Genomic DNA, 22816 nt, shown 5'->3' with positions numbered 1-22816 from the left:
AAAGAAACTTTTTGGCGCGAGAATCAATTAAATCGGATTTAAATTGGATTTATTTTGAATTTTTGAAGTTAATTGAAACATTTTAGTAAAGGGTGTTTTTGAAAGATGAGTGTTTTTGGAAGGAAAAGATTGTACAAAAGAAAAAAAAAACAAAAAAAAATATTTGCAAAAATATCCTCTTCTTAAACGATTTTCTCTCTCTCTCTCTCCCCTATTTCTCTCTCTTAAACGGGTTCAAAGGTGATTTCGTGATTCCAACGATGGTGGTGGTCGTGGTTGGTACCAAAAGGAGCGTATGGACGAGACGAACATAACCCAACTTGAATCAGGTTGAACAGAGCTCCGGTTTGGGAGAAATCGGGGATTGAAGTTCCGGCCACCGTGAACTTCGTTTGGTCGATCCGGCCGATTCCGACGACGGTTTGACTTGTTTCAGGTACCTATGAGTTCATCTCATCGAGCTCTTCAATTTGATGTAAGATTTGGCAGGTTTGGGTTGCCGAATCGCCGACGGTGGTGTTGAATGGGTTTGGGCCTAGTCTGGCCGAGTTGACCCGATTTGACTCGGTTTGACCCATTTGACCAAGTTTGACCGTTGACCATTGACTTTGACCGTTGACCATAGTTGACTGAACGTATTTTAATTGTATTTTAGTATATCATGTTTTACGATGTAGATGGTGATCCTGGTTGAGATTCCGAGCGGGTTGACTTTCGATGTTAGGGGTTTGACAGGGACGTGTACGTGGTATTCGCTTTTTAATTTCCAGGTAGGTGTTTCCGTGTCTCTCGTGTGTGGTTCCAGGGTTCCGGTTTCACGGACTCTTATTATATTGTGGTTCTGTAGGTTTCCGGGAGTGGAAATACGACCTGTTTGCATGTTTTATTTATATTCGATGTTGATTATCATTATTGATATGCTTTTAGGAGTGAGGTGGTTGATATAGACTGTGGGGCCCATATAGGAGCCTAATATATTGGATTATGATGGATTATACAATAAACTGGGTATGTACCTGTAGACCGTATGAGGTGAGATGCTTCACTGGGGACACTCTCTGGTGTAGGCTATGCTATCGGGATATTCGATCCTTATCCAGTTTCGGTGTGAACCTGGACTGGGAGACACCCTATGGGCGTTAGGGTGGGTCCAAGGGTGGATTATGAATAATGGATTATAGATTACTGGAGACCGATGTTTGTGGTTATGGTGTTGTATAGCCTTATCGACTGTCATGTTATTTGGTTGTATTACTGATGGTTATATATTATTGTACTTCATATTATGCATCATATTTAATGTGTTTCTTATTTTTGGGTATCGGTGTTCCCTTTTTATGCCCTACTAAGCTTCTTGGCTCACCCCTCTTCTTGTTTCCCTTTCAGGTGAGTTGGATTTAGGTGACGATGGTCAGCGGCGGGACGCATGAGCTGGTGTGTAGTCTCGAGTTGTTCTTTAGCTGAGTGTGAGGACTTTGGGTATTGTATTTTGTATATATTTCCTATTTACTCAGTCTGAACTCGGGTAGATATGTTTTCTTATTTTCGCTGTTGTAATGATACTCCGATGGTTTCGATGGGTGTATATATGGTGGTTTGGAGGGACTGTTTCCACATCATGTTTCAGGAGTTGTATCACTTTATATGTTTATTTAGATTTATATATTGGATTAAGGGTTGGTTCGGGGGATGGGGTCCCCTGTCGGTCACATTCTTGTGGGTATAGGTACACTTCGGTATACCTTAGGAGAGAGGGGCGTGACAGTTTGATATCGGAGCTGTAGGTTTAAATACTTCTAGTGATTAGACTACCTAGGTTATTTTTGTGTTTCTTGCTTTTAGATTTATGTATACGTGTTACATTTTGTAGATATGGTTGACACACGTAATACTCGAGTGCGAGGACATGGACGGGGTAGGGGACGACACGAGGCGGATGAGCCTCAGGGAGTAGATGAGGCGGGTATGCTCGAGGTGGCTCCGTTAGAGCGTGGGCAAGGACGGAGAGGTAGGGGTGCGAGACGTGGTAGGGGCGTGAGAGGTGGGAGGGGTAGGGGCAGACGAGGAGCTTATGTAGCTCCAGTAGATGATATTGGAGCGGACCATGAGGTACCACTGGTACAGCCAGCACCACAGGGGGTAGAGACGGTAGTGACTACTCAGCTGCAAGAGGTCCGAGATGTTACCGAGTTGGTGCAAGCACTTGGGAAGATTGTTACAGGACTTGTGACACAGATTGCCGCTCTAGCCCCAACTGCACTACAGGTTTCTGCTGAGGTTCCAGCACAGGTTCCGATTTTGGGTGGGTTACAGGAGGGTGCAGGACAGATTGTGGAGGCATAGGTAGCTCCTTTGGCAATTGATACTTCGATCAAAGAGCTAGCTGAGTTACGGAAGACGAATCCTCCGGTTTATAGAGGAGTGATATATCCAGTGGCAGTAGAGGAGTGGCTTCATCAGCTACTCAAGAAGATGACTTCCTTGCGGATTCCTGAGGAGATGAGGGTTTTATTGGCTGTAGAGTTTTTAGAGGTGATGCTTTTACATGGTGGGAGGTGATGACAGTTAGTCGGGGCAGGGAGGGTATGCCATAGGCATAGTTTGAGACAGTTTTTCTGGCACAGTTTGTACCACAGACAGTGCGTGTAGCTAAAGCTAAGGAGTTCCTTAAATTGATTCAGTTCCCGGACATAACAGTAACTCAGTATCAGGCTCGCTTTGAGAAGTTAGGGAGATATGGGGAGGAGTATATTTCCACAGAAGAAAAGAAGATACTGAGATTTTTGAGAGGATTATCACCGAAGATTTCACCTCATTTGGTGGCTAAGACTATCACCACCTATCGCTAGTGTATTGATAAGGCACTCGGAGTTGAGAGGACATTAGTGGAGATTAAGGATTATTGGGAGATTCATAAGAGGAAGCTTGAGAGTTCTACATCTGCTACTGGTGAGAGTAATCAGTACAGACGGAGAACTGATACCCGTGGGCAGCAGAGAGTCAAGGGCAGAGTTCTCAGAGTCAAAGTCAGAGACAGAGTTATCGAGGACCTAGGCAGGGATAGCAGGGTCCTAGACAGGGTCAATAGGGGCAGAGACAGGGTCAGCAGAGGCAGAGATTGGACCAGCAGGGACATGCTCCGAGACGGGACCAACAGTCTCAACATTGCTATGCATGTGGTCATGTGGGCCATATGCGTTGAGATTGTCCTATGGCAAACAACCCGTTATGTTTTCAGTGTGGTTTGCCAGGACATACTAGAAGAGATTGCTCCCAGGGTGGAGGACCTGTTCCACCAGCACCTCGAGGTCAGAGAGCTCCAGCTCCTGCTCCAGCTCCAACTCCAACTCTAGTTCCAGCACCAGCACTAGCACCAGCACTAGCACTGATTCCAACATTTAAAGGTCCTACAGTACTGGGTAGACCACTAGCTCAGCAGCAGCAGCAGTTCAGAGAGGTGGAGTATATGCATTTGGCCCTGATGCAGCACCAGCAGAGCGAGATCATTTGGGAGGTAGGTTTCTCTTATTCAGTTCTTGGGCACATGTTTTGTTTGATACTGGTGCTACGCATTCATTTATTTCTGCATCATTCGCTGAGGCATTGGGTTTAGGGGTTACGAGAGTGGCGAGGAGATTTATAGTTAATTCACCCCTAGGATTAGATACCGTGATTAGTGATATCTGTAGGGACTGTGTATTTAGTTTCGCATACCATGAGTTTAGAGCGGATTTGTTTGTGATGCCATTTACTGAGTATGAGGTGATTATAGAGTGTGTTGAGAGGAGGATTACACTAACCACACCTACGGGGAGGGTTAGATTTCGTGGGACGAGACTTCTTCCGTGTCCACATTTTTAGATAATCCTTAGTACACCGATTGTGTTGTAGCGGGTTTGATTATCTCAGTGTCTAGGGATGAGTCTTTGACTCCCATACCTGTTATGGAGCATTATACGGATGTTTTTCCTGATGATTTATCGGGGTTGCCACCGTAGAGGGAGATTGATTTTATGATTAAGTTGTATCCGGGTACAGATCCGATTTCTATACCACCATACAGGATGGCACCAGCAGAGCTGAAGGATTTAGATACCCAACTGACAGCTTTACAGAAGTTGGGTTTTATTAGATCGAGCACTTCACCTTGGGGAGCACCTATTCTGTTTGTGAAAAAGAATGATGGTACGATGCGGATGTGTGTGGATTATCGGCAGCTGAATCGGGTGACAGTGAAGAATAAATATCCGTAGCCGAGGATTAATGATCTGTTTGATCAGTTGAGGGGTTGTCATTATTACTCCAAGATTGATCTCAGATCGGGATATCATCAGCTGAGGATCCGGGAGGAGGATATTCCGAAGACAGCTTTCCGCATACGGTTTGGCCATTATGAGTACTTGGTTATGCCATTTGGGCTAACCAATGCACCTGCAGCGTTTATAGATTTGATGCACAGGGTGTTCAGGCCGTATCTGGATCAATTTGTGATTGTGTTCATTGATGACATATTGATTTATTCATCCACTGAGGAGGAGCACGTTAGACATTTGGAGATTGTGCTGCAGATGCTCAGGGAGCATAGACTGTATGCCAAGTTGAGCAAGTGTGAGTTTTGGATGACTCATGTGAAATTTTTATGGCATATGATATCCCAGGAGGGGATAGCAGTGGATCCAGCTAAGGTGGAGGCAGTAATAGCATGGAGGAGACTGAAGAATGTAGGAGAGATTCACAATTTCTTGGGGTTAGCAGGGTACTATCGGCATTTTATTGAGGGGTTCTCACGGATTGCAGCGTCGATGACATAGTTGACCCGAAAGGATGTTTCATTTATATGGTCAGACGAGTATAAGCAAGCCTTTAAGGAGTTAAAGACTCGACTCACGTCGCCACCAGTATTGGTGATACCAGACAGAGATATTGGTTATCAGGTATATTGTGATGCTTCAAGAGTTGGATTGGGTTGTGTGTTGATGCAACAGGACAGAGTAGTTGAGTATGCTTCACGTCTACTAAAGCCACATGAGAGAACTTATCCGGTGCATGATTTGGAGTTAGCTGTTGTTGTGTTCGCACATAAACAGTGGAAATATTATCTTTATGGAGAGAGATTCGAGGTATTCTCAGATCATAGGAGTCTCCGGTATTTGTTTACTCAGAGAGATTTGAACCAGAGACAACGCAGATGGATGGAGTATCTGGAGGACTTTGATTTTACTTTACAGTATCATCCAGGCAAGGCCAATATGGTGGCTGACGCCTTGAGTAGGAGGCTGGTTCTAGCTCGGTTGGCTATCCATGAATTTGAGTTAGTGGATATGCTTAGTCAGTACCGAATGGATATGGAGGAGCGTGGAGACTTATTGAGTTTACGGAGTTTGATAGCTTGTCCGACACTTGTACAACAGGTGTTGGATGCACAGTTGGGGGATGCACTATTTGATGACGTTGAGGATATGGAGGGATGGATCAGAGGCACCAATGGTGGAGTTAGATTTCGGGCAAGTTAGTGGTCCCAAAGGATACCGAGTTACGGGAGGAGATACTACGGGAGGCACACCATTCACAGTTTGCGATGCATCCTGGTGCTGCCAAGATGTATAGAGATTTACGGAGACAGTATTGGTGGAGTGGCATGAAGAAAGATGTGGCACAGACAGTGACCCTATGTCTTACCTGTCAATAGGTAAAGGCAGAGCATCGACAACCTGTAGGTTTATTACAGCCGCTTCCATTACCTGAGTGGAAGTGGGAGCATCTTACTATGGATTTTGTGATGGGTTTACCTATGACTCCATGGAGGCATGATGCGATCTGGGTTGTTGTTGATCGGTTGACAAAGACAGCTCATTTTATGCCTGTTCGTCAGACAGATCCGATAGAGTCGTTGACCAGATTGTATGTAAGAGAGATAGTCCGACTACATGGCGTACCATTGAGTATTGTGTCTGATCGAGATCCCAGATTTACTTCACGATTTTGGGGCAGTTTTCAGGATGTTCTAGGGATGAAACTGAACTTCCGTACAACTTTTCATCCTCAGACTGATGGGCAGAGTGAGCGTACCATTCAGATTCTAGAGGATATGCTTCGGACTTGTGTGATAGACTTCCGAGGTGATTAGGAGACTCATATTCCTTTGATAGAGTTTGTGTACAATAATAGCTGCACCATATGAGGCATTATATGGGAGACCTTATAGATCACCATTGTGCTGGTCATAGGTTGGTGACAGACCACTATTAGGTCCAGAGATGGTGCGGCAAACTACTGAGGTAGTGACAGTGATACGACGATGGCTTCTGACAGCTCAGTCACGTCAGAAGAGTTACGCGGATAGGAGACGTAGCCCTCTAGAGTTTTAGGTGGGGGATCATGTGTTTCTAAGGGTTAGTCCGAAGCGAGGGGTACAGAGATTTGGGAGAGCGGGGAAGTTAGCTCCGAGGTTTATATGACCATTTGAGATTTTGGAGAGAGTGGGGACAGTAGCTTATCAATTAGCTTTACCCCCACAGTTGTCAGGGGTACATGGTGTGTTTCATGTGTCTATGTTACGGAGATACCATAGGGACCCTTCTCATATATTAGATTGGTCTACCTTGGAGATTGGTGAAGACGCTACTTTTGAGACACATCATATCAGGATTACGGATAGACAAGAGAGGCGACTACCATCGAAGACCATACCCTTAGTCAAGGTGATATGGCAGCGCTATGGTGCTAAGGAGGCGACCTGGGAGTTGGAGTCTGACATGCGAGCTAGATTTCCGGAGTTATTCACTACCTAGGTACGATTTTAATTTTGGGGACGAAATTTTCTTAAGGGGGAGGATGTAATATCCTGACCCGATTATACACTGTTCATAGTACTTTGACTCGTTGATCGAGGTGGAGTGAACCTCGGTGATCATGAATCGGGATTTGGGGAGAATAAAAATTAAACCAAGATAAAAATATGAAACTATTTTTAATAAATGGGGGATTTAAAAAGAAAATTTTTGGCGCGAGAATCACTTAAATCAGATTTAAATTGGATTTATTATGAATTTTTGAAGTTAATTGGAACATTTTAGTAAGGGGTGTTTTTGAAAGATTGGTGTTTTTGAAAGGGAAAGATTGTATAAAAGAAAAAAATAAAAACTACAAAAATTTTGCAAAAATACCCTCTTCTTACATGATTTTCTCTCTCTCTCTGATTTCTCTCTCTTAAACGGGTTCAACGGCGATTTCGTGATTCCGACGATGGTGGTGGTCGTGGTTGGTACCAAAAGGAGCGTATGGACGAGACAAACATAACCCAACTTGAATCAGGTTGAACGGAGCTCCGGTTTGGGAGAAATCAGGGATTGAAGTTCCGGCCACCGCGAACTTCCTTTGGTCGATCCGGCCGATTCCGACGACGGTTTGACTTGTTTCAGGTACCTATGAGTTCATCTCATCGAGCTCTTCAATTTGATGTAAGATTTGGTAGGTTTGGGTGGCTGGATCGCCGGCGGTGGTGTTGAATGGGTTTGGGCCGAGTCTGGCCGAGTTGACCCGGTTTGACCCGGTTTGATCATTGACCTTTGACTTAGACCATTCGCCATAGTTGACTGAACGTATTTTAACTGTATTTTTGTATATCGTGTTTTTCGATGTAGACGGTGATCCCGGTTGAGATTCCGAGCGGGTTGACTTTCGATGTGAGGGGTTTGACGGGGACGCGTACGTGGTATTCGCATTCTGATTTCCAGGTAGGTGTTTCCGTGTCTCTCGTGTGTGGTTCCAGGGTTCCGGTTTCACGGACTCTTATTATATTGTGGTTCTGTCGGTTTTCGGGGGTGGAAATACGACCTGTTTGCATGTTTTATTTATATTCCATATTGATTATCATTATTGGTATGCTTTTAGGAGTGAGGTGATTGGAGGTGGTTGATATAGACTGTGGGGCCCATATAGAAGCCCAATATATTGGATTATGATGGATTATACAATAAACTGGGTACGTACCTGTAGACCGTCTGAGGTGAGGTGCATCACAGGGGACGCTCTCTGGTGTAGGATATGCTATCGGGATATCCGATCCTCATCCAGTTTCGGTGTGAACCTGGACTAGGAGACACCCTACGGGGATTAGGGTGGGTCTAGGGGTGGATTATGAATTATGGATTATGGATTACTGGAGACCGATGTTTGTGGTTATGGTGTTGTATAGCCTTATCGGCTGTCATGTTACTTGGTTGGATTACTGATGGTTATATATTATTGTACTTCATATTATGCATCATATTTCCTATGTTTCTTATTTTTGGTATCGGTGCTCCCTTTCTATGCCCTACTGAGCTTCTTGGCTCACCCCTCTTCTTGTTTCCCTTTCAGGTGAGTTGGATTTAGGTGACTATGGTCAGCGGCGAGACGTATGAGCTGGTGTGTAGTCTCGAGCTGTTCGTTAGCTGAGTGTGAGGACTTTGGGTATTGTTTTTTGTATATATTTCCTATTTACTCAGTATGAACTCAGGTAGATATGTTTTCTTATTTCCGCTGTTGTATAGAATTATAGATACTCTGATGGTTTCGATGGGTGTATATATGGTATTTTGGAGGGACTGTTTCCACATCATGTTTCAGGAGTTGTATCACTTTATATGTTTATTTAGATTTATCTATTGGATTAAGGGTTGGTTCGGGGAATGGGGTCCCCTGCCGGTCACGTTTTGTGGGTATAGGTACACTTCGGTATACCTTAGCAGAGAGGGGCATGACACATATGCTGATGTGGTGTACCATAACTAATAATATGATGATATTTCATTAGTTACCAATATCAATTCATGGGTGGTTGGAAATGATTATAAATTTGAATTATAAACTAACTATTTTCCATTCCCTACCACCCATAATTTGACATCACAACCCATGAATTGCCACAACGATCCTATATTATGTTATAGTGTTTGTTAGATAACATAATTTCTAAGTCATACACTTCTTCTTAAGGAGAATTACTATGAAGAGCGGCAGTTTGAGTTGAGATGAAGTGTTCGGCTATCAAAAGAAAGACATGCATTACTTCCAAACAAATAGCCAAGAAGCATTGGCTTTATGCAAAAATATAAATTAACTATTATTGGAACAAGGAGATATCGATGATCCCAATTACTCCTGCTATTTTACTTAACAAAATCTTGGATTTATATTAATGTTAAATAAATTATATAAATTTTTTTTTGTTGGTTAAATATGGTAGTTCCTCCATGTCCTTTGTGGCCGGCCTTTGTGAATTTATCAATGAAGAATCATTTAGCAACAATTAATTTTTAATATAAATACCTAGCTCTAACACCTTCTTCATTCTCTCTAAGCCTCTTCACTCACTTTCTCAATCATCAAATTCAATTTTCTTTTTTTCTTTTTTTTTTTCAGCAACCATGGCCGTGAGCCAATATGATCAGCAACAAGCTCCTGGTAAGTGCATACCTAAGAATCTTAATATATTGACTTCTTTGTGTATATAAAACTGAGTTTGTTTGGTTTTCTGAGTTTGTTTGGTTTTCGCGGCATATGAGTTTGACTACTTTTAGGAGGAATGATTTTTCTGTGTTTGAATTCATGAATTGTTACGAAACAACAATGGATTCCCTAGGTCAAACTTGACTATCATTTTAAGATACTGTCCGTTTTGTCAAACCCAAGTCGAAGCTCAACCCATCACAGGGCTTCCAAGGCCTTTCAGGACTCATGGTTTTCAAACTCGTCTTACTAAGTCAAAAATATTTTGGGCTTATAACTTGTCCATCAAATCTTTATTCTAGATGCAAAATTTTTATCAACATAAATATGATTTCTACCGTGTTCGAAAATAATTAAATATAATGGATGAAAAGATTAATATTTTCTTTTTCGAAGAAGCAAAATAATAAAACAAAAAATTCATTGAAACTAAACAAGCCTTAATGATGATATAAATGTATTGAATTGAATAAGATATTGATTTTACATTTTAATTAGAATTCATCATCATCCGAGCCTTAATCCAATATATTTTGCTTCCATCGATCGGCTACATAAATCCATAAAAAGTTTGTGAAAATCCACTATGTGGATTATAATTAGTATTTACCCCCTAAACAAATTTTGAAACCCTAGAAGATATTATTGCAAATGTTTTAAAACCCTAATTTTGATTTGATTTGTTTAACATTATGTAGTGGCATATCCTCCTCCGCTGACTGCATATCCACCACCACCACCACCACCACCACCGACAACAGCTCCTCCTCCACCTATGGGTTATCCCACCACTACCACCACCAACATCTCGTCCTCCGCCTATGGGTTTTCCCATAACACTCCTACAATAACTACTAGTAAAGGTGATGGCTTTTGGAAAGGATGGTAAGTTCACTTACTTCTCTCCCTCTCTTGTTGGATTTAGTTTACTAAAACTTTTAATTATATGGCGACTTAATTTTTTTAAAATGTCTAATTGTAGTGTTGCTGCTATCTGTTGCTGCTGGGTCTTGGATTTTTGTTGTTGCTGAGTAAACCTAAATGGAAAGCTTGTTTTTGTTGTTGTTGATTATTATTACGAAAATGATATGTGTCCCTAAATTTCTCATCCGTCAACTTACATAATCTATATAATTGTCCAACTCATCATGCCACATAGATATTCAATTAAAAAAATATAATACTAACACATGATTTTCTTGGTTCTCTCTCATCGGGGTATTGTTTTTATCTTATTCTCATATTTCTCAACTTTGTCGCAACGTTTACCGCATCATATGCGAACTAGGTTTCGCTCATATGTAGATCTGAGTTGAAAGTACTCATTCGCAGCAGATCACATGGCCTCACCCTCTTCTCATTCAAAGTACTCATTCACACGCCTCAACTTTATGCAAGCTGGCTTCTTCCATGGTTTTCTATCTTATTTTACCAATTCAGGCTTCTAAAGTTTAATTTCCTTCTACTCCAATTGGCTGATTCCCTTATTTTCAGCCTCTTCAGCCAGAGACTGAAGCCCCTAAGCCCTTTTTTTTTCCATCTTTGCGGCATCCTCAGCAGCATGAGGATAATTGTCAGCATCATAAGCCTCAATCAGAGACTTAGAGAGGATTAAAACTTGGTTGATCGAAGATCAATGAGTCCTCCAAAATCTTTGTATTTGATCTTGTTCTAATTTGTGCCCCACACTATAAAATATGCCTGGAATGTACTAGATTTCTCCAAAACCAAGTATCCGATGCTCTAATTGAATCCAAAAAATACGTATCATCCAAAACTTAACTAGATAAAGTCCATGACTATCAGTCAATGGCTAATTATATTGTGAAAATAGTACAATGTAATAAATTATGTGAACAATGTAATTATTTAAACTGTACAAACTCACAATATAATTAACCCTCGCTCATATCTATACATACAACCACAATGAATGTTCTTATTAAGCTATTCAATTATCCACATAACAAAAAAATGTTCCTATTAAGCTGTTCAATTATCCACAAGTGGCTTATTACATTAATCGTGTAACTAATTACATTCAAAGTGTAATAAGCCACTGCCAATGCCAAGCTTAATCACAATGCCAAGTTGACTAAGACACTAAGGTGTAGAAAACGCAGAGTTTCATTGAATATTCAAGGTGAGCCTTGTCATGTTGGAGAATGACAACGTAACTTATTACATTGACAGCGTAACTAATTACATTCAAAGTGTAATAAGTCCATGTCATTACCTTCGCCTTCTACTTGGGTTTGGTTCGACGAGTACGCAGATGATAGAGAGATATGTCGTTGTTAAAACTTCTTCATTCGGTGGGTGTTTGTCATTGATTGATGTACCAAACAGAAACTTGTTTCACCATCACTCAAGATTACTATTCAACGTAAGAAAGAGGCGCATATGTCTCACAAAAAAATGCACATTCGCTAGCTGGGAGCAACTGCTTGGACTGGATGTACGCCTTTAAAGAAAGAAAGTAGATAAAAAGCTACCACTTCAGAGTGTAAGGCTATCTCTCAGTAAACAAAGTTCGTCTGAAGTCAAGTGCTCTTCGAAATTGCTATGGATTGGAAGTTTAATCAAACTAGAAATCTTGGATTTCGAGCTTCATCCGAAAGTGTGAATGGATTTCAAGCTTCTTCCAGTTTTTGAGAGGGTAAGGCTTTGTAGGTTTTCATGAAATATTGTTTCTTGTGCCTAGTATAGTGTGTAATGCAGTTTTGATTTTTTTTAAATGAAAACTTGCTTGAAATTGCCATGTTGGATGTCTTAGGTGACATGCCACTTAGGTTATGTATGTTTATGGATGTATAAATTATGGACGTGTAGTATTACCGTTATTATTATTCTCATGGCAATAATCTTCATAATTTATCTCATGCAAGAAATAAATATGTAACTCTTTTTTAGATTGAATTATTCTCTTATTATATTGATGGTTATATTTATCATTCATTTTCACGTCTCATCTCCATTTCTCTTCTCTCGCCCACTAGTTGACTGGCGACCCATGCCTGCTCAGAGACGAGTGATGGACCTAGACGGACACAAGAAAGAGTGAATTGTGTCTCATGTTCCAAATTTGGATCCGCTCAAACAAATTAAATAAATCAAAGCCATTTGCACTAATACAATCAAATACATTAATGCAATGCCTTAATGTGCAAGTAATTAAATTAATTTTCATAATAATAGCCTAATATGAACAAATCGCTCTTATTGAATTCGCATAAGCAATAGTAAACAAATTAATAACAACAAAATAATCATAATATGGGCAATTTCATGGAATCCCAACACACAAGGGCATATAAAATCTATTTTCAACAATTAAAACTCAAACTAATCAAAATCACCAAATAGAGTAAAGGGGTTAAGTGCATTTTCTCATCACCAAAATATTGACAGGGTGGAACCAACATTGGACATTAGGAGGCAAAACTTAGTGCGGGGGTCCGGGGGCAACACTTCAATTCATCAAGAACTTTGTAATGTTTAATGGCTTTTAGAGCATCACTCATTTTTGCACTTGCAGTGAAGCAATCGGCATGAAAAACAATGAAGTCACTACCAATTGATTTTTAGGATGCAATTGAACATCCATTCTAGTCTACGAGAAAAATGGGCAAGGGAGTCTATTGAGCATGGGGAAGGTATTATGCACCCCACAACTCTCGAAAATGGTTGCCTTCAAAAATGTTTTTCTAATTGGCTCTAATTTGTTTTTGAAAATCTCATTGTGAATGTGATGAAAAATCCACTTGGAGTGGTTTAAAGAAAAAGGTGCACGGGATCACTGCTGCCATTCCCGGCTTGGCCAAAGATTAATAAAAATTCCACTTGGAGTGGATTTGGATGATTTGAAAAAGGGTGCACGGGATCATTGGAGCCATTCCCGGCTTGGCCAAAGATGAATAAAAATTCCACTTGGAGTGTATTTGGATGATTTGAAAAAAGGGTGCACTGGATCATTGGGGCCATTCCCGGCTTGGCCAAAGATGTTTGTTTTGCTTAGTCTGGATGAAAAATTCCACTTTGAGTGGGTTTCGATATTTTTGAAAAAGGGGCTTTTTGGTGACTAGGTTGATGTACCAAAAGAGCCCACAATCAATGTTCAATTTAAGCCTTACTCACAATTATGCTCTTCATGAGAAAAAAAGAATTCATTTAAGGCTCATTGAATGGGCCAAATATCTTTAAACCCACATTTGAGTCCTTACATAAATTCTCCTAATCCCTAAAAACATATTTGCTTTCCGGGTCCACGAAATCCAAATGTTTTGGATGAATGCCAATGGAATCTCAATATCTTGAAGGCTCTTTGAAATTTAAACAAAACATAAGGGTTCCATAATTTAGTCTTGGTGGGTTTATTAATGTGAGACGGCTTGGATTAATCCAATGACTAACGCGTTGCATTTATTTTTATGGCATTCACACAATCCTAGCATACGTCTAAGGCATGACATAATGTGAGAAATCAAAGTCCTAAGCATGCATTCTAATGCAATCATCATTCACAAAATCAATTCCTAATTTCTATATGCTTCTAACATTCTAGAATATCATGTATGCATTTCTATTTTACATCCACTATTTTCTATCCTATTACAAGGCTTACACTTTACAATTATGTACAAAAGACAAATATAAAATGAGAAATACAAATATTATACAACAATTGGAATATTGTTCATGGGGCCCATTGCTCAAATCCGGTCCAAATCTTCTAAGTATGTCCTCCGATCCAAATGGTCCCAAGCCCAACAAACAAACACAAAATGGGGTCAAATAGTTATTCAAATATAATATCAAACCAAGTTCATATTTAAAGATTTCACATACACATATAAACATATATACAGTATACACATACACATGTACATATATAATACTTTAAATCTACACACACAAACCCACGGTATATATACACATATATACATTGTATATATATACACACAAAGAAATCTATACATACACACATAACATATATATATATATACACACAGACACACCATATATATACATGAACAAATTGCACACACACACCGTATATACATATACAAACCCATATGAACACATATATATGCAGAGACCAATGCATACACAAAATACAGGAGCACAAATACAATAGACTGAGTCTCAAATATAGACAAGATCTCAAGTTGTTTATCATTAGATGGGATCTATGTGTGTCGATTATTACCTTCTCAGAGAAATAGGATATGAAAAACGAAACTCTCTTCTTCTCTTTGCTCTCTATGTTGCAGCGGCTAAGTCTCCTCAAAGAACACTTCCTTTTTGTTCCCTTTCTTCTTTGCTCTCCCCTTTTCTCTCACACGAAAACCCTTTCTTCTTTTTCTTTCTTCCCTTGTGCGCCTGCCCTTTTCTTTCCCTCTTTTTTTTTTTCAAAACCCTATGGTGTGCTCTTTATATTGTGCAACCTCTCCCCACTAAAACCCTAACTCTTTCAATTTTTCCCTTTTGCCCCTACCTTTTCAACTATTCTTTTTGGTCTTTTCCATTTTTGATTTTCCATTTTATTTTTTTTATTTTTTTATTCTCTAGATATTTTCTAGGGCTTTGTTTTTAGTAATTGGGCCATAAATTTTAAGTTTATAAATCCACGGGCTTTTAAGTAAAAACGAGTTAGGATTTCATTTTTCCTCCTTTACTTTTTATTTTGGATTTCATATCTTTATTTTTTTTTTATTAATATTTTTGGCCGGACGAAAACCGGTTACTACATGCAGTATTTGTAATTCTTGAAACAAATTCAAAAAACGCATTTACTTGGAAATTTTTTTTTGCAATACCCACCAAAACCAATTGAAGTTGATGAGCAAAGCAATGCACATAGAAAACATATGGATTATCTCACAAAATAAGTGTTTTCAAACTACTAAACTCACCTCTCATATTACTTGCTCCATCATAGCTCCGTATTCTTGGAATGCTTAGCTTATGTCTAGCAAGTATAGCCTCCAAAGTTGCTTTAAGTGAAACTGTGGTAGTAGAGGTAACATACTGAAGACCTAGAAAACGCTCAATAACATGTCCATTGTTGTCAACATATATCTCGAAGCAACAACCATTGGTTCCTTTGTTGCAACATCATGAGACTCATCAATAAGAATAGAAAAACAAGAATCACCAAGATAATTTATAGTAGCATTTATAATCTCCACTACATGAGCTCGACAAATATTCTTTTGCACCAATGGTGAATGTTGTTATGCCGCCATTCATGATTCATGATATTCTCTTTCTTCTTCAAATTGTTAAACCCTAAACAAACAAATGAATCACCACCGCCTTTAGCAGATCATGGCTTAAAAAGATAGCAATATAAGCAACAGACTATCTTTTTCAATGCTATACTTCAGCCAAGTAGGATGTTTCTTAAATAAATCATCACGATTGAACCTCTGTTTGTCCTTCCAAATAATGTGTATAGGAAATTATAGTTACGAGGCTGAGCATGACCCTTTTGTAAGTATGCTCTTCGATATTCATCTCTATAATTAATATCATAACTCCAAATTGAAAGCCTAAGTCCAGGATCGGTAGATAGATTTGTAGTATCAATACCCACGCATGTCTTTTTCAAGTTGGAATCATACACTTCATAGGGTTAACTTGATCATTCACATACTGACTTTCTTTTGAAGAACTTCTCCTTTGTATGTAGGTAGTCCTATCCTACATACAATTAATTTCACAACAAGACAACACCATGAAAATTGACCCACAAAGCTAATCATTCTTCAGTAATGAGCATGAATAAATAGGACAAGTATGCATAATCAGGAAAGCATTAACATTAAATAAAACTGCTCAAATAATTTCAAGTACCTATTTTATAACGTCATTTAGCAGCCAGTAGGGCTTTAAAACCTTGATTTGTGCCAAGGATTTGGGGGAGCACCGGTTTAGGAGTGAACAGGTTATTTTGAACTGCGAAAACCCCAACGAAGGTGGTGTCAGTGAATGGAGACCTTCGTGAATACAATGATCCAGTGCTTGTCTCACAAGTTCTCCAATCTCATGAATCTTCTTCGTCCTCCTCTTCTAATAAGTACTTTCTCTTCAACTTTGATAGCCTCCGGCCTTGGATTCACAAGATCAATTACAGCCTAATCAGATTTATTTCATCAAAAAAGCATTTGACTTTTCCAGAGAAGAAATAATGGGTTTGGGAGATAGGGATAGGTTTTTGCAGAGATATTTTTGGGAAAGAGATAAGTTGTGTAAAGCTTGAACCATGTGTGTTGATGTTGGGCTGTTAGAGTTGTGGGCTTTCATATCATAGTTATTAAAGCTTGAACCATGTGTGTGCAGCTTGTTATTAGTTAGTTCATGGGCCTGTGTTTCAGTCCAATAAATATGTACAAACTTGAATCTTTTTACTCAATTAACCTAATTGAGGCTAATTTTTATTTTTTCCTCAGTATGCAGAGTCTTTCAGTTAAAATTTTTATTTTTTCTCTATGTTATTGCTATTATTTTTGTAAGGGGAGGCAGCCGCCCCCTTAACTACTCATGGTTCCACCCTTGAGGTTGACCATTTTTCAATTTAGTCACCGGATATTTCAACGTTCTAACTTAATAACTAAATGTTTGAATTTGTTGCAAGCTAGTAACTCAGACAGACTTTTGACCCTCTCGAGCTGTCAACTTGTCGAGGTAGCATTTAAAAATAAGTTCAACTATTTCTCTGTCTGTGTGACCTGAAAATTACAAACGTGGAAAATGAAATTTTTTATTTAAGAAATGAATTTTTTTTTTAAAAAAAACTCTTCTTTCTCACCCGTTTCGCAACCCTCGATGCCACATCATTCCTCACTTTCTTGTCTGCTCGCCACTTGCTGCCCTTAGTGAGAGCTCCTCGATTTCTCCTCCATCTCCTGGTTGTACAACTACTCTAACACATAGATTGTCTATCATTTATGGATTGATATATGTTAGTTTGTAATCCTATTCGTCATTGTGACGGATGTGGGTACTAGAGGTTGTGTCTAGAGTTCATGTTTAGACAATTACTGATGGTGTCAGGATAGGTGGAGTATCTCTGGTAAACCAGGGACCTAGCAGCTCGAACGCCCCATATAGAAGATCAAACAAGAGCTGTAGTGGCAAAGTCGATCGATCAACCATGGTGATGTTCAGATAGGCTCTCTTGCTGTCTAGATAGACGACAGACTCAATCAACTTTAAGTTGTTATTGGGATGGATTTTTCATATTATCAAAAGTTTTGTTTTGAGAGTTTCTTTCTAGGTTTTAGAGAGCGTGTAAAATAGAGTGAAAAGAGAGTTTTGTGAGATCAATCTTAAGTGAACGAGAGTGAGATGTCCTGTGAGATTCTTGAGAGATGTGATCAAAACTTGGTTGAGCAAACTTGAAGGTTTTTCAAAAGGCTCGAATTATTCACCTAGTGGAATACTCTCACAACCCCATGAACGTATGCTTGGTCTAGCCAAACCATGCAAATCTCTATGTCCTTCTTTGCTCTCTACTTGATTTACTTCCATCGTGTGTGTGGTTATGCTTCGAGGTGATCTACTTTGTGTGTGTTTTGATGCGCATGACCCCATTAGTTAGTATTGAAGTCGGAGGTTGTGGCCTAGGGTTGGTTTCCTCAAGATTCGTTTGGTGAATTGAAAGTGTTAAATGCTGCACACTAGGTATTCAATAAAATTACTCAAAGATTAGGAATAGAGCTGTCAAATGAAATCAAAATTGGTAATCAGACCATTCAGTTTGGTCTGGATCGGTTGGTTGATCGAGTTTGGTCAAAAGGCTTCAAAAATCGAAACCAATTGAGTTAAGCTAGTCTGATCATGGTTTGGAATTTTTGGAATCACTGGTTAACCGTAGTGGACCAGTATATATAATATTTAATACTATAATGTCTTTTTAATATAGACCATTGATATATAGGGCCCGTTTGTCACCATAGGAACGCAACAATTTGCGTTGTAACCTTCAGTTCCACATGTTTACGCGTTTGGCTGTTCGTTAAGTCGTGTTCAGTCGCATACGTACCCCACCAATTCATGATCTCAGGCGTAGCACCTGAGAGCTACTTCCTCCTTTACCATCATTTTCGACAACGGAGTTTCATACTTTCATTTAAAAAGCATGGGGCTTTCTACCTGCATGCCCTTACAAAAACAGGGATTTTTACCCACATGCCCTTACTGGATTTCCTAATGACACTTCTATCCTTGAATCTTCTTCAACCTTAAAATTACACGGATCGTCTTCATAACAGACAGCCCGATGACCAAATCCCAAATTGGGGTTGAATTGCATAGATCGTCTTCATAATAACCAGCCTTGATGACCAAATACCCAAATTGGTTTGTGGGTAGGGGACTCTCGTCAACCTAAATGGTGATTGTACCCAAGTTGATGGGTGGTGATTGGAAATTTGAAAGAAATTCTTGTTGAGGGATGTGCAAGGGCAGTGGAGCAATTCACCAGAGAGAGAAGAAGAGATGGTAACTGAGGAGTGAGGAGGATTGTATCGCCATCTCCACCAATGACGACGTAGATTGACCATTCAACAACCATTCCACTTCAAAACCTCTTATCCTTATCTTCTAACATTTTATTTTCATTGTTGATTAATTCATGCCATCAATATCATGCCATTCATTTTTAGTTTATTGTTTTCAATTTGATGACAATAATTTATGATATTTCTTTGCCAACAATGTTTTAATCTTTTTTTTGAGAAAAAAACAATGGTTTTAATATAAAATCAAGGTATATATGGCTATTTGATAATTGGATATGCAATATATTAATAAATTAACCACAAGAATAATTTATTTTTATAAAATATTTATTCATAATAAATATAAATTATTCATTAAATAACATTTAAAATAATTTAACGTAATATATTATAATTAAAATTAGACAAAGTTAAATTAATAATTTATCTCACCTCACCGCATTCTTGTTCATCCAAACACTAAATTGCACATCAACTTACCTCACCACAGTTTTTTTTTGTGACATGCCAAACGTTTTTTGTCAACAAAACTCATCTCACAACACCACAGCTTTTTACCTCACCTCACAGAACCAAAATACAAAGCACTCCCAAACGGACCCATAGTATATATTATTACATATGCTATCTATCGTTAGATTAACTAGAAATTACTAATTACAAATTAGAATTTAGTATAATAAAAAGAATTTTACACGTTTACTCTTTTAAACTTTTAGCGTACGAATACGACACTTCATCAGTTCTTGTTCTTCTCTATTCGAAGCCCTAGTGGCAGCGCCGTTGAAATCGAAACTAGTTCATCTTCGTTTTTATCCTTCATCTTCTTCTATTGAGTCTCTATCCACTGTCATTGCATTTATACTACAGAGTCCAACCCAGTTCTTGTCTCATGTCTACCGTCGGTTGCCACTTATCTCGTCAGCGGTCGCGAATCACCACTCTCCACCCACCGTTGCCACTTATCTCAGAGAGCCCTCACTCTCTAAGGTACATCATTACATCTATAATCCATTATTCTATTGTAGTTAGTCTCCTATGAAATTTGCACTAGTATTCACTATTGTATTGTGACAGGGGTATAATAATGATAATGTGATGTTCATGAATTTTTTAAAGTAAGGATATATATTTTTTTCAAAATTCAAAGAAGGCCTAAACCCGTAACCAAACTGAAACCAGACCCGTTAACCAGTTAATTGTTTCTAGTGGTTTTGATGTTACATGGTTTGGTTTTTTTTCCAACATATGCCAAACCGTTACCATTGGTTTGGTTTTGGATTGAGCTTGATGGTCTGGTTAACCGGATTGTGACCAGCCCTAGTTAGGATGACTTCTACAAGTAGTAAGGTGCATGTGAGAAAGTATGATTAGAGAAGTTCCATGAAAAGAACGATTTTACCTATTAGAGGATGCAAATAAAGAATGTGATGATTTCTCAAAAATTGCTTGGGAAGGCAAAGAGGCCTACAACAATGACGGATGAGGAGTGGGATGAGTTGGATTTGTAAGCTAGAGTGGCATCTTACTCGGTGGAGGAGACAACGTCAGCTAGGGTTTGGATAAAGTTGGATCCTTTGTACATAACTAAGAATCTCACAAATTAGCTCTATTTGAAATTGAAGTCGTACACAATTAAGATGAATAAGGATACTTCTATTCGAGATAATCTATCAAGGTAAGGTTTCTTTCAAACTTGCGGGATGTTGATGTGAAAGTTGATGACTAGGATTAAGTCGTGCTACTACTACTCTACTTGACGTGGTTTGATGAAAATTTTGTCCAAACCTATGCTTGGGAGAGACACTATAACCATGGATGAGGTCAAGGTAGCATTGCTGAATGATAACTTTAGTCAATTGGCTAATGGTTGAGGTGTGCAAGAACAAGCTCAAGGATTGGTTGCAAGAGGGCAATCGAATGAGAGAGGTGGTTCTTCAAAGGGGAAATCTAGATCGAAGTCTAAACCACTTGAGGAGATTAAATGCTATAAGTGTCACGAGTTTGGACATTACAAGAGGGATTGTCCAAACAAGAAAGTTGCCGTTAAGAAGAATATGGGCAAAAAGAATAATGAGAAAGAGAAGGCGAGCTATGCTTCTGAGATAGAGGATGAAGGAGAGTGCTTCTCGATTTATAATAATGGTGATGAAATCTCCAAGAAATGGATTCTTGATTTGAGTTGCATTACCATATGTGCCCAAATAGTAAGTGGTTTTCTTCTTATAGAAGCATTGATGGTGGAACCGTGCTGGTGGGGGAATAACCATGCTTGTAAAATCATTGGGATTGATAGCATGAAAATCAAGATGTATGATAGAGTGATGATGATATTGAAGGATGTGATGCATGTTCCAAATCTATGGAATAATCTTATTTCCCTTGGTGCACTTGATATCGATGCTTGCAAATTTACTGGGTTGGATTGAGCGATAAAGATTATCCAGTGCTCTTTGGTTGTTATGAAAGGCATCATGCAGGAAAACTTGTATACTCTTTTAGGCATTATAGTGAAAGGAAGTGTAGCAATAGCGAGTTGTAGTTCATCAAATTTCACTAGACTTAGATACGTGCACTTTAGGCACACGTTAGAAAAGGGGTTGTCACTACTTGGAAAGCATAAATTGTTGAAGGACATGAAAAGACCGAGCATGGAGTTTTGCGAGCATTATGTGTATGAGAAGCAGTGTGGGGGGTTAAGTTTGTCACAAGCAAGCACAAGAGTAAAGACATGTTGGACTATATGCATTTAGATGTGTGGGGGCCTGCAAAGGTCACTTCTAAAGGGTGGTTCGCAGTACTTTATCTCATTCATTGATTATTACTCGAGGTACTCTTTGGTATATTTTTTGAAGTCACGAATGAAGTGTTCGAGATGTTTAATAGGTGGAGAGCAATGGTTAAAGGGTATGCACAAAAAGAAGGCTTGGATTATATTGGGATATTTTGCCAGTAGTGAAACACACTTTTATCTGTATTTTATTGAGTTTGGTAGTTCATGGTGATTTTATGCTTAAGAAACTTGATTTGAAGACAACCTTCTTGCATGGGAAATTTAGAGTACAAGTTCTATATGCATCAACTGGAGGGGTTCAAGGTGATGGAAAAGAGGGTTATGTTTGCTGTTTGAGAATGTCACTATATGAGTTGAAGCAATCGCCTAGGCAGTGGTACAAGCGGCTCGACTCTTTCATGTTGAATTATGAATTTACCCAGAGCGAGTATGATTGTTTTATTTACTTTCAAAAACTTCGTGGTGAAGGATATATTTCTCTCTTGTTGTATGTGGATGACATGCTTATTGCTTATAAAAGCATGGTAGAGATAGATAGGTTGAAATCTCAATTTTGTGATGAGTTTAATGACATTGCTGTTAAAGTCCCACATCAAAAGATGTGGGCACTAATGTCTCATTTATAAGGCCAAACCTACCCTTAACCACTAACAATGTCTTTTCCTAGGCTTGAGTAAGTTGGGCCTAGCCCACTTGCTTGGGTGTAAGGAGAAACAAAGCCATGCAGACCTAATGTATCTACGAGAATCGGACAACCCAAAATGGACAATATTATTGGTGTGTATGAGGGTGTGGATTTACAACCCTTTGAATATCCACTTCCACCACCTTCCTAATACAAGACCCAACTCTCTCACCAACCTCCTTAATCATTCCAGTTAGAGGCAAGTTGTGTATTTGAACCCGGAGTAACCCCGACTCAAACTTCATCTCCTGAATTGATATATTGCCATCAAATTCCTTAAGAATAAATAAATGGCCATTAAACTCTTAGGTCTATCTT

The 22816-nt window shown here is 39.1% G+C and overlaps 1 long non-coding RNA gene across 1 annotated transcript; it reads right to left on the bottom strand.

Annotated features, from left to right (window-relative positions):
- Positions 1-12387: 12387 nt before the first annotated feature.
- On the bottom strand, positions 12388-16756 carry LOC119985381. Its single transcript, XR_005465095.1, has 3 exons — positions 16351-16756; positions 15408-15530; positions 12388-12532 (listed from the first exon to the last, which is right to left on the bottom strand). It is a non-coding gene; the product is annotated as an uncharacterized LOC119985381 (long non-coding RNA).
- Between the last annotated feature and the right edge of the window lie 6060 nt (positions 16757-22816).

The sequence above is a fragment of the Tripterygium wilfordii genome, chromosome 19 (genome assembly GCF_013401445.1).
Source record: "Tripterygium wilfordii isolate XIE 37 chromosome 19, ASM1340144v1, whole genome shotgun sequence".
In the NCBI taxonomy this organism is placed as follows: domain Eukaryota; kingdom Viridiplantae; phylum Streptophyta; class Magnoliopsida; order Celastrales; family Celastraceae; genus Tripterygium; species Tripterygium wilfordii.
The sequence above is the reverse complement of the archived record's forward strand: the minus strand, read 5'-3'. Positions and strand labels throughout refer to the sequence as shown.